Source organism: Drosophila biarmipes, unplaced genomic scaffold (genome assembly GCF_025231255.1).
Source record: "Drosophila biarmipes strain raj3 unplaced genomic scaffold, RU_DBia_V1.1 ptg000008l, whole genome shotgun sequence".
Lineage (NCBI taxonomy): Eukaryota > Metazoa > Arthropoda > Insecta > Diptera > Drosophilidae > Drosophila > Drosophila biarmipes.
Genome location: NW_026114529.1, coordinates 475,606 through 488,371, shown reverse-complemented (window position 1 = coordinate 488,371; position 12,766 = coordinate 475,606). Strand labels below are relative to the sequence as shown.

General features: G+C 52.7%; 1 long non-coding RNA gene across 1 annotated transcript; it reads left to right on the top strand.

Annotated features, from left to right (window-relative positions):
• The first annotated feature begins 4,295 nt into the window (after positions 1–4,295).
• LOC127011786 (uncharacterized) lies at positions 4,296–9,900 on the top strand. The gene is made up of 3 exons (XR_007765099.1): positions 4,296–4,324; positions 9,369–9,420; positions 9,480–9,900. It is a non-coding gene; the product is annotated as an uncharacterized LOC127011786 (long non-coding RNA).
• The last annotated feature ends 2,866 nt before the right edge of the window (positions 9,901–12,766 follow it).

Genomic DNA, 12,766 nt, shown 5'->3' with positions numbered 1-12,766 from the left:
ATTTCTTATTGCCGGCCTTCACTGCTCCAAGTCTGGCAGACCCTCCAGGCGTAACGCCAGGACTTCGTTGGCAGGAATAAGCAGATTGCCTTGATGTTTCCGTGTTGTGGCCTTTGGACCTCAGCCACCTGTGTCTCAGTTCGGAGATTCCTTGTAATCCAAATCCCTACCGTGTCGACCCAGCGATCTTGCTCCTTGTAGGCTCCCACGGCGCTGCTTTCGACGACTCGCCTTGTTGTGGCTTCCTCGTAGTTTACTTGGTTAGTTTTCTATTCACTTGACATCTGATCGACTGCTTGTCTTAACTCTTCGACTCGACTCCTCGTGATCGACCGATTGTGATCGACACCGGGTCCAAAGTCCATGGCTCCTGTTCGACCCTCTTGTCCTTCGTGCGCTGCTTCCCACCGACGTCTGCCTGATGCTGCCGTCCCGCTGGTTCCCGTGATTCGTATGGCATGCTTGTGTGCCGCTCCGCTGCTGAGATGTGGCACCTTCTCTCTTGGTCCAAAATTCAAAACGGCGTCCCGTTATTTCCTTTTGCACACAGCACTCTCGCTCTGCCCGCCAAGTCTCGGTTCTCTCTTTCTCCATCCTTGGTCTCCAAACTCTCTTTGTCTCCAAAGTCTCTTGCTCTCCAAACTCCAATGTTTTCCACACTCCCAAGTTCTCCAAATTCTCGTGTTCTCCATCCTTGATTTCCAACCGCTCTTCGCCTCACCGTCACTATGCGAATTCGCCGCGTACCTGGTAAGCGGCCGGCCGGAGTTATTCAACTCCTCACATTCCCCCTTACTTCGGGAAAGATTTAAAAAGTCATCGCTCCTATTCTCCGGCGTTCCCTTGTGTATCCTAGCATTCGAGTCCTTGCGCATCTCGTTCCGATTCCCTCAGTGCTCCCTCGTTGCTCCCTCGACGTTCCCTCGACGCTTTTAACTTGTTGAGCTTCTACAGCGCTGGTCGTCCTCCGCATAGCAACTTCAAATCTCCCGTGCCAATTCTCCATCTGTTCCCACTGGGCACCGATACTACTACTGTATGATGATTCTGCAAATTTGCAACTTCTAAGTGAGTTTTCAATTTCCTTTTAACACTTTTGTCTTAGCCTTTCTTCGACTTTGCGGAGCGGAGAGGACTTAGCATTCACTTCGCAGCGGGTAAGTATGGTGGAGTTTTGTTTCTTTTCTTCCGCACTAACCCCTTTCTTTCGTTTCAGGTTGCTGCCATCATTGCGCCGCCATTTCGGACACCACAGCCGCCGAGTGTTGCCGTTTGAGCTGTGGCAGCCCGATCGTCGGCCTCCTCTTGGGGCAGTACCCACGGTTCGGTGACATACCTCGGGGTGGGTGAGTATGCCGGCTCCTCCCACAGCTGCTGCTCCTCCTCTTCGGACCGTCGCAAGCGGGCCTGCCACTCAGGGTCCTCCTCTATTTCTCTCAACCGCTTCTCCTCCGTCTTCCGCAGCGCTTCCAAGTTCAGCGGGAACTCCAGCGTGGCTGCCGCTACCCGCTCGTCCTGGCTGCGGGGAGTTCGTCCCCCGCATGTGGCTCCTGGCTGACCCACTCGACCCTTGCTGTGCCGGTCTGGATACGGCCGTCTGCGCCGCTGGTGGCCTTCCGAAGCCGCCACCTTCTCTGCTCCAGCCGCAGATCCTCGATCTATAGATTCCGAATTTGGGGATCACATTATTGTTTTTAGTGGGCCGTTTAGTCCCACTATAGCATTGAGGCAGATGTCGGAGTATAGGGCGTGTTTTGCCGTGAGGATTGATTGACGTCACGATTTGGATCATTAGTCAATGACACCAGTTAGCTTTTCAACTTTGCTATTGCGAAGAATATATTATTAACGAAGAGTCCGCTTGGTAAGGTTTGAATTTCGCGAATCAATAGAGCTTCTGTCTTTTCGCTAGTGTAAAGTCGTTAAAGGTTTGCTTTGATTTCGTCCCAGATGAGTGGTGTACCACAAAGGGTCAATGCTTCATGTACCTTGCCTTTTACTCTATTCCGGATATCCCTGAAAATCATTTGCCCGTACGGTGTCTTATCTACGCACCGAATGAACATAAGTAGTTCCTCGACATTGGTTATAAAAATTTCTAGGTTACCAGAGGGACCTTCGTTGATTGGCAAATGTTGTACAAACGCAAATTTATCCTGTGACGAACTGATTTGTTTACTTTCTATTCGCAACGAGATTTGTGCGGCTAGCTCAGTAGATTGTGTGTCTTCGTCCCGCCAAATCTATATAAACGTGACCGCCCAGTAGTTTAAAAAGAAAGCAGAGAATTCACGGGTACTTAGTGGGTTTATTGCTGGTCCTCGGCGTCTGCGACGGTTCTGGTTGTCTTGATATCCTCTCGCCTCGTCGACGCGGTGTTCCAGTTTTATAGCTCCCTAAAGATCCTTGTTCGCTGCTTGTCCTTGGCGCGTTGACTCGGTGACTGCTTGGCAACAATTCAGACTCGCTTTAGGGTCAGCCGTGCGGGCTTATAGAAGCGTCACCGTTCTCAGACTAGGGTGAACAGACTGACGTGCTCTCCAGGATCACTCCTCTTGACATACGACCGCCTGTCCCTTTTTCTGTCCCGCATGGTCCCACTGGGGTTTCCGATCAGATCGCGCGGACAGTCAAGACGAAATGCCAGAAAGCTGCCTCGCTCTTCACTTCGTTTCTACGCCTTGTGTAAACGAACGTTCCACCTTAGCCTCACCCTTTCGCTTACTGCCCGTGCCGTTCCTATGGGCACGATCTTCCTTGCATCGCTGTTGCGGTGTGGTGTTCTGCTTGCTGATGGCGTTGTCCTGTGAACGGCTCCTGACTGGGTGGCTGTACGTAGCGTGACTTCTGGTGTTGGGTTTTCGGGCATACGCCGATCCGGGACTTCTCCCCATTCTGGCTCATAACTCTCGGGGTTAGTCGTAGGCTGGAAAATTCCACTCGTGACCGTACTGATCGACCGCTCTCGCTGATCGCGCCAGGACCTGCTCAATTCAACTAGACGCACGGGGCACACGCCGGGACACGCCAAGGTAGTGCTTGGGGTGAGGTACACTGGGGTTCGACAGGCTTACCCCCGAGCTGACGATTTCTTATCGCCGGCCTTCACTGCTCCAAGTTTGGCAGACCCTCCAGGCGTAACGCCAGGACTTCGTTGGCAGGAATAAGCAGATTGCCTTGATGTTTCCGTGTTGTGGCCTTTGGACCTCAGCCACATGTGTCTCAGTTCGGAGATTCCTTGTAATCCCAATCCCGAACGTGTCGACCCAGCGATCTGGCTCCTTGTAGGCTTCCACGGCGCTGCTTTCGACGACTCGCCTCGTTGTGGCTCCCTCGTAGTTTACTTGGTTAGTTTTCTATTCACTTGACATCTGATCGACTGCTTGTCTTAACTCTTCGACTCGACTCCTCGTGATCGACTGATTGTGATCGACACCGGGTCCAAAGTCCATGGCTCCTGTTCGACCCTCTTGTCCTTCGTGCGCTGCTTCCCACCGACGTCTGCCTGATGCTGCCGTCCCGCTGGTTCCCGTGATTCGTATGGCATGCTTGTGTGCCGCTCCGCTGCCGAGATGTGGCACCTTCTCTCTTGGTCCAAAATTCAAAACGGCGTCCCGTTATTTCCTTTTGCACACAGCACTCTCGCTCTGCCCGCCAAGTCTCCGTTCTCTCTTTCTCCATCCTTGGTCTCCAAACTCTTTTTGCCTCCAAAGTCTCTTGCTCTCCAAACTCCAATGTTTTCCACACTCCTAAGTTCTCCAAATTCTCGTGTTCTCCATCCTTGATTTCCAACCGCTCTTCGCCTCACCGTCACTATGCGAATTCGCCGCGTACCTGGTAAGCGGCCGGCCGGAGTTATTCAACTCCTCACATTCCCCCTTACTTCGGGAAAGATTTAAAAAGTCATCGCTCCTATTCTCCGGCGTTCCCTTGTGTATCCTAGCATTCGAGTCCTTGCGCATCTCGTTCCGATTCCCTCAGTGCTCCCTCGTTGCTCCCTCGACGTTCCCTCGACGCTTTTAACTTGTTGAGCTTCTACAGCGCTGGTCGTCCTCCGCATAGCAACTTCAAATCTCCCGTGGCGATTCTCCATCTGTTCCCACTGGGCACCGATACTAATCGGCTATCGATACCCAGAGGGCCTGTTCACGATATCGATATCGCAGGTGCGCCGTTGCCACTTGCTCGCCGCGATGTTTTTCATGACCTATATTTCCATTTTGCTTGTGCCCATCGATCGCACTATTGTCCAGTGCCAATCGACCGCCTATCAAGGCGCCCCCCTTCCTGTTGTATGATGATTCTGCAAATTTGAAACTTCTAAGTGAGTTTTCAATTTCCTTTTCACACGTTTCTCTTATCCTTTCTTCGACGGAGAGGACTTAGCATTCAGTTCGCAGCGGGTTAGTATGGTGGAGTTTTGTTTCTTTGTCTCCGCACTAACCTCTTTCTTTCGTTTCAGGTTGCTGCCATCATGTGTGCCCCCTTTCTTGCCCCTGCCTTCAGATGCGTCTCCGACCCCACCGGCTCTTTGCTTCGGTGCGGGTTAAATTAAAATTCTTTATTTTAAATATTTGGCCTCGGTCTGCTCTATAAACACCCTCACACCGCGAGCCCCAATCGATACGTGTGGTGCTGCGGCGGGTCCGGTCGCGGGTGCGACTTCGCCACCGTCGGCCGCTCGAACCTTGGCTTGGGTGACCGCGTGGGCCTCTATCGGGGCGATTCACCCGGAACCTGGTGGAGGCCGGGGAGAGGACAGCTCGCGTTCCGGTGATGGTGGTCGTGTCAGCGACCTCTCGTACCGCAGCGTGAGCGGCACCTCCGGCAGCCAGCCCGGAGGGGAGGCAGCCCGATCGTCGGCCTCCTCCTGGGGCGGTACCCACGGTTCGGTGACATACCTCGTGGTGGGTGAGTATGCCGGCTCCTCCCATAGCTGCTGCTCCTCCTCCTCGGACCGTCGCAAGCGGGCCTTCCACTCAGGGTCCTCCTCCATTTCTCTCAACCGCGTCTCCTCCGTCTTCCGCAGCGCTTCCAAGTTCAGCGAGAACTCCAGCGTGGCTGCCGCTACCCGCTCGTCCTGGCTGAGGGGAATTCGTCCCCCGCATGTGGCTCCTGGCTGACCCACTCGACCCTTGCTGTGCCGGTCTGGATACGGCCGTCTGCGCCGCTGGTGGCCTTCCGAAGCCGCCACCTTCTCTGCTCCAGCCGCGGATCATCGATCTATAGATTCCGAATTTGGGGATCTAATTATTGTTTATTGTTGTTTAGTGGGCCGTTTAGTCCCACAATAGCATTGAGGCAGATGTCGGAGTATAGGGCGTGTTTTGCCGTGAGGATTTTGACGTCACGATTTGGATCATTAGTCAATGACACCAGTTAGCTTTTCAACTTTGCTATTGCGAAGAATATATTATTAACGAAGAGTCCGCTTGGTAAGGTTTGAATTTCGCGAATCAATAGAGCTTCTGTCTTCTCGCTAGTGTAAAGTCGTTAAAGGTTTGCTTTGATTTCGTTTCAGATGAGTGGTGTACCACAAAGGGTCAATGCTTCATGTACCTTGCCTTTTACTCTATTCCGGATAGCCCTGAAAATCATTTGCCCGTACGGTGTCTTATCTACGCACCGAATGAACATAAGTAGTTCCTCGACATTGGCTATAAAAATTTCTAGGTTACCAGAGGGACCTTCGTTGATTGGCAAATGTTGTACAAACGCAAATTTATCCTGTGACGAACTGATTTGTTTACTTTCTATTCGCTACGAGATTTGTGCGGCTAGCTCAGTAGATTGTGTGTCTTCGTCCCGCCAAATCTATATAAACGTGACCGCCCAGTAGTTTAAAAAGAAAGCAGAGAATTCACGGGTACTTAGTGGGTTTATTGCTGGTCCTCGGCGTCTGCGACGGTTCTGGTTGTCTTGATATCCTCTCGCCTCGTCGACGCGGTGTTCCAGTTTTATAGCTCCCTAAAGATCCTTGTTCGCTGCTTGTCCTTGGCGCGTTGACTCGGTGACTGCTTGTCAACAACGCGCTTAGGGAAGCGTCACCGTTCTCAGACTAGGGTGAACAGACTGACCCTTTTTCTGACCCGCATGGTCCCACTGGGGTTTCCGCTCAGATCGCGCGGACAGTCAAGACGAAATGGCAGGAAGCTGCCTCGCTCTTCACTTCGTTTCTACACCTTGTATAAACGAACGTTCCACCCTAGCCTCACCCTTTCGCTTACTGCCCGTGCCGTTCCTACGGGCACGATCTTCCTTGCGTCGCTGTTTCGGTGTGGTGTTTTGCTTGCTGATGACGTTGTCCTGTGAACGGCTCCTGACTGAGTGGCTGTACGTAGCGTGACTTCTGGTGTTGGGTTCTCGGGCATACGCCGATCCGGGACTTCTCACCATTCTGGCTCGTAACTCTCGGGGTTGGTCGCGGCGCTGGAAAATTCCACTCGAGACCGTACTAATCGACCGCTCTTGGTGATCGCGCCAGGACCTGCTGAATTCCACTAGACGCACGGAGCTCACGCCGGGACACGCCAAGGTAGTGCTTGGGGTGAGGTACACTGGGGTTCGACGGGCTTACCCCCGAGCTGACGATTTCTTATCGCCGGCCTTCACTGCTCCAAGTCTGGCAGACCCTCCAGGCATAACGCCAGGACTTCGTTGGCAGGAATAAGCAGATTGCCTTGATGTTTCCGTGTTGTGGCCTTTGGACCATAGCCACATGTGTCTCAGTTCGGAGATTCCTTGTAATCCCAATCCCGAACGTGTCGACCCAGCGATCTGGCTCCTTGTAGGCTTCCACGGCGCTGCATTCGACGACTCGCCTTGTTGTGGCTCCCTCGTAGTTTACTTGGTTAGTTTTCTATTCACTTGACATCTGATCGACTGCTTGTCTTAACTCTTCGACTCGACTCCTCGTGATCGACTGATTGTGATCGACACCGGGTCCAAAGTCCATGGCTCCTGTTCGACCCTCTTGTCCTTCGTGCGCTGCTTCCCACCGACGTCTGCCTGATGCTGCCGTCCCGCTGGTTCCCGTGATTCGTATGGCATGCTTGTGTGCCGCTCCGCTGCCGAGATGTGGCACCTTCTCTCTTGGTCCAAAAATTCACAGCCGCGTCCAAAGTCCGGTGGCATCCCGTTATTTCCTTTTGCACACAGCACTCTCGCTCTGCACGCCAAGTCTCCGTTCTCTCTTTCTCCATCCTTGGTCTCCAAACTCTTTTTGCCTCCAAAGTCTCTTGCTCTCCAAACTCCAACGTTTTCCAAACTCCCAAGTTCTCCAAATTCTCATGTTCTCCATCCTTGATCTCCAAACTCTCACGTTCTCCCGTGCCAATTCTCCATCTGTTTCCACTGGGCACCGATACTACTACTGTATGATGATTCTGCAAATTTGCAACTTCTAAGTGAGTTTTCAATTTCCTTTTCACACTTTTCTCTTATCCTTTCTTCGACTTTCCGAAGCGGAGAGGACTTAGCATTCAGTTTGCAGCGGGTTAGTATGGTGGAGTTTTGTTTCTTTGCCTCCGCACTAACCTCTTTCTTTCGTTTCAGGTTGCTGCCATCATGTGTGCCCCCTTTCTTGCCCCTGCTTTCAGATGCGTCTCCGACCCCACCGGCTCTTTGCTTCGGTGCGGGTTAAATTAAAATTCTTTATTTTAAATATTTGGGAAGCGTCACCGTTCTCAGACTAGGGTGAACAGACTGACGTGCTCTCCAGGATCACTCCTCTTGACACACGACCGCCTGTCCCTTTTTCTGTCCCGCATGGTCCCACTGGGGTTTCCGCTCAGATCGCGCGGACAGTCAAGACGAAATGGCAGGAAGCTGCCTCGCACTTCACTTCGTTTCTACGCCTTGTGTAATCGAACGTTCCACCCTAGCCTCACCCTTTCGCTTACTGCCCGTGCCGTTCCTACGGGCACGATCTTCCTTGCATCGCTGTTGCGGTGTGGTGTCCTGCTTGCTGATGGCGTTGTCCTGTGAACGGCTCCTGACTGGGTGGCTGTACGTAGCGTGACTTCTGGTGTTGGGTTTTCGGGCATACGCCGATCCGGGACTTCTCCCCATTCTGGCTCGTAACTCTCGGGGTTGGTTGTAGGCTGGAAAATTCCACTCGAGACCGTACTGATCGACCGCTTTTGCTGATCGCGCCAGGAACTGCTCAATTCCACTAGACGCACGGAGCTCACGCCGGGACACGCCAAGGTAGTGCTTGGGGTGAGGTACACTGGGGTTCGACAGGCTTACCCCCGAGCTGACGATTTCTTATCGCCGGCCTTCACTGCTCCAAGTCTGGCAGACCCTCCAGGCGTAACGCCAGGACTTCGTTGGCAGGAATAAGCAGATTGCCTTGATGTTTCCGTGTTGTGGCCTTTGGACCTCAGCCACCTGTGTCTCAGTTCGGAGATTCCTTGTAATCCAAATCCCGACCGTGTCGACCCAGCGATCTTGCTCCTTGTAGGCTCCCACGGCGCTGCTTTCGACGACTCGCCTTGTTGTGGCTTCCTCGTAGTTTACTTGGTTAGTTTTCTATTCACTTGACATCTGATCGACTGCTTGTCTTAACTCTTCGACTCGACTCCTCGTGATCGACCGATTGTGATCGACACCGGGTCTAAAGTCCATGGCTCCTGTTCGACCCTCTTGTCCTTCGTGCGCTGCTTCCCACCGACGTCTGCCTGATGCTGCCGTCCCGCTGGTTCCCGTGATTCGTATGGCATGCTTTTGTGCCGCTCCGCTGCCGAGATGTGGCACCTTCTCTCTTGGTCCAAAATTCAAAACGGCGTCCCGTTATTTCCTTTTGCACACAGCACTCTCGCTCTGCCCGCCAAGTCTCCGTTCTCTCTTTCTCCATCCTTGGTCTCCAAACTCTCTTTGTCTCCAAAGTCTCTTGCTCTCCAAACTCCAATGTTTCCCACACTCCCAAGTTCTCCAAATTCTCGTGTTCTCCATCCTTGATTTCCAACCGCTCTTCGCCTCACCGTCACTATGCGAATTCGCCGCGTACCTGGTAAGCGGCCGGCCGGAGTTATTCAACTCCTCACATTCCCCCTTACTTCGGGAAAGATTTAAAAAGTCATCGCTCCTATTCTCCGGCGTTCCCTTGTGTATCCTAGCATTCGAGTCCTTGCGCATCTCGTTCCGATTCCCTCAGTGCTCCCTCGTTGCTCCCTCGACGTTCCCTCGACGCTTTTAACTTGTTGAGCTTCTACAGCGCTGGTCGTCCTCCGCATAGCAACTTCAAATCTCCCGTGGCGATTCTCCATCTGTTCCCACTGGGCACCGATACTACTACTGTATGATGATTCTGCAAATTTGCAACTTCTAAGTGAGTTTTCAATTTCCTTTTCACACTTTTGTCTTAGCCTTTCTTCGACTTTGCGGAGCGGAGAGGACTTAGCATTCACTTCGCAGCGGGTAAGTATGGTGGAGTTTTGTTTCTTTGCTTCCGCACTAACCCCTTTCTTTCGTTTCAGGTTGCTGCCATCATTGCGCCGCTATTTCGGACACCACAGCCGCCGAGTGTTGCCGTTTGAGCTGTGGCAGCCCGATCGTCGGCCTCCTCTTGGGGCAGTACCCACGGTTCGGTGACATACCTCGGGGTGGGTGAGTATGCCGGCTCCTCCCACAGCTGCTGCTCCTCCTCTTCGGACCGTCGCAAGCGGGCCTGCCACTCAGGGTCCTCCTCTATTTCTCTCAACCGCTTCTCCTCCGTCTTCCGCAGCGCTTCCAAGTTCAGCGGGAACTCCAGCGTGGCTGCCGCTACCCGCTCGTCCTGGCTGCGGGGAGTTCGTCCCCCGCATGTGGCTCCTGGCTGACCCACTCGACCCTTGCTGTGCCGGTCTGGATACGGCCGTCTGCGCCGCTGGTGGCCTTCCGAAGCCGCCACCTTCTCTGCTCCAGCCGCAGATCCTCGATCTATAGATTCCGAATTTGGGGATCATATTATTGTTTTTAGTGGGCCGTTTAGTCCCACTATAGCATTGAGGCAGATGTCGGAGTATAGGGCGTGTTTTGCCGTGAGGATTTTGACGTCACGATTTGGATCATTAGTCAATGACACCAGTTAGCTTTTCAACTTTGCTATTGCGAAGAATATATTATTAACGAAGAGTCCGCTTGGTAAGGTTTGAATTTCGCGAATCAATAGAGCTTCTGTCTTCTCGCTAGTGTAAAGTCGTTAAAGGTTTGCTTTGATTTCGTTTCAGATGAGTGGTGTACCACAAAGGGTCAATGCTTCATGTACCTTGCCTTTTACTCTATTCCGGATAGCCCTGAAAATCATTTGCCCGTACGGTGTCTTATCTACGCACCGAATGAACATAAGTAGTTCCTCGACATTGGCTATAAAAATTTCTAGGTTACCAGAGGGACCTTCGTTGATTGGCAAATGTTGTACAAACGCAAATTTATCCTGTGACGAACTGATTTGTTTACTTTCTATTCGCTACGAGATTTGTGCGGCTAGCTCAGTAGATTGTGTGTCTTCGTCCCGCCAAATCTATATAAACGTGACCGCCCAGTAGTTTAAAAAGAAAGCAGAGAATTCACGGGTACTTAGTGGGTTTATTGCTGGTCCTCGGCGTCTGCGACGGTTCTGGTTGTCTTGATATCCTCTCGCCTCGTCGACGCGGTGTTCCAGTTTTATAGCTCCCTAAAGATCCTTGTTCGCTGCTTGTCCTTGGCGCGTTGACTCGGTGACTGCTTGTCAACAACGCGCTTAGGGAAGCGTCACCGTTCTCAGACTAGGGTGAACAGACTGACCCTTTTTCTGACCCGCATGGTCCCACTGGGGTTTCCGCTCAGATCGCGCGGACAGTCAAGACGAAATGGCAGGAAGCTGCCTCGCTCTTCACTTCGTTTCTACACCTTGTATAAACGAACGTTCCACCCTAGCCTCACCCTTTCGCTTACTGCCCGTGCCGTTCCTACGGGCACGATCTTCCTTGCGTCGCTGTTTCGGTGTGGTGTTTTGCTTGCTGATGACGTTGTCCTGTGAACGGCTCCTGACTGAGTGGCTGTACGTAGCGTGACTTCTGGTGTTGGGTTCTCGGGCATACGCCGATCCGGGACTTCTCACCATTCTGGCTCGTAACTCTCGGGGTTGGTCGCGGCGCTGGAAAATTCCACTCGAGACCGTACTAATCGACCGCTCTTGGTGATCGCGCCAGGACCTGCTGAATTCCACTAGACGCACGGAGCTCACGCCGGGACACGCCAAGGTAGTGCTTGGGGTGAGGTACACTGGGGTTCGACGGGCTTACCCCCGAGCTGACGATTTCTTATCGCCGGCCTTCACTGCTCCAAGTCTGGCAGACCCTCCAGGCATAACGCCAGGACTTCGTTGGCAGGAATAAGCAGATTGCCTTGATGTTTCCGTGTTGTGGCCTTTGGACCATAGCCACATGTGTCTCAGTTCGGAGATTCCTTGTAATCCCAATCCCGAACGTGTCGACCCAGCGATCTGGCTCCTTGTAGGCTTCCACGGCGCTGCATTCGACGACTCGCCTTGTTGTGGCTCCCTCGTAGTTTACTTGGTTAGTTTTCTATTCACTTGACATCTGATCGACTGCTTGTCTTAACTCTTCGACTCGACTCCTCGTGATCGACTGATTGTGATCGACACCGGGTCCAAAGTCCATGGCTCCTGTTCGACCCTCTTGTCCTTCGTGCGCTGCTTCCCACCGACGTCTGCCTGATGCTGCCGTCCCGCTGGTTCCCGTGATTCGTATGGCATGCTTGTGTGCCGCTCCGCTGCCGAGATGTGGCACCTTCTCTCTTGGTCCAAAAATTCACAGCCGCGTCCAAAGTCCGGTGGCATCCCGTTATTTCCTTTTGCACACAGCACTCTCGCTCTGCACGCCAAGTCTCCGTTCTCTCTTTCTCCATCCTTGGTCTCCAAACTCTTTTTGCCTCCAAAGTCTCTTGCTCTCCAAACTCCAACGTTTTCCAAACTCCCAAGTTCTCCAAATTCTCATGTTCTCCATCCTTGATCTCCAAACTCTCACGTTCTCCCGTGCCAATTCTCCATCTGTTTCCACTGGGCACCGATACTACTACTGTATGATGATTCTGCAAATTTGCAACTTCTAAGTGAGTTTTCAATTTCCTTTTCACACTTTTCTCTTATCCTTTCTTCGACTTTCCGAAGCGGAGAGGACTTAGCATTCAGTTTGCAGCGGGTTAGTATGGTGGAGTTTTGTTTCTTTGCCTCCGCACTAACCTCTTTCTTTCGTTTCAGGTTGCTGCCATCATGTGTGCCCCCTTTCTTGCCCCTGCTTTCAGATGCGTCTCCGACCCCACCGGCTCTTTGCTTCGGTGCGGGTTAAATTAAAATTCTTTATTTTAAATATTTGGGAAGCGTCACCGTTCTCAGACTAGGGTGAACAGACTGACGTGCTCTCCAGGATCACTCCTCTTGACACACGACCGCCTGTCCCTTTTTCTGTCCCGCATGGTCCCACTGGGGTTTCCGCTCAGATCGCGCGGACAGTCAAGACGAAATGGCAGGAAGCTGCCTCGCACTTCACTTCGTTTCTACGCCTTGTGTAATCGAACGTTCCACCCTAGCCTCACCCTTTCGCTTACTGCCCGTGCCGTTCCTACGGGCACGATCTTCCTTGCATCGCTGTTGCGGTGTGGTGTCCTGCTTGCTGATGGCGTTGTCCTGTGAACGGCTCCTGACTGGGTGGCTGTACGTAGCGTGACTTCTGGTGTTGGGTTTTCGGGCATACGCCGATCCGGGACTTCTCCCCATTCTGGC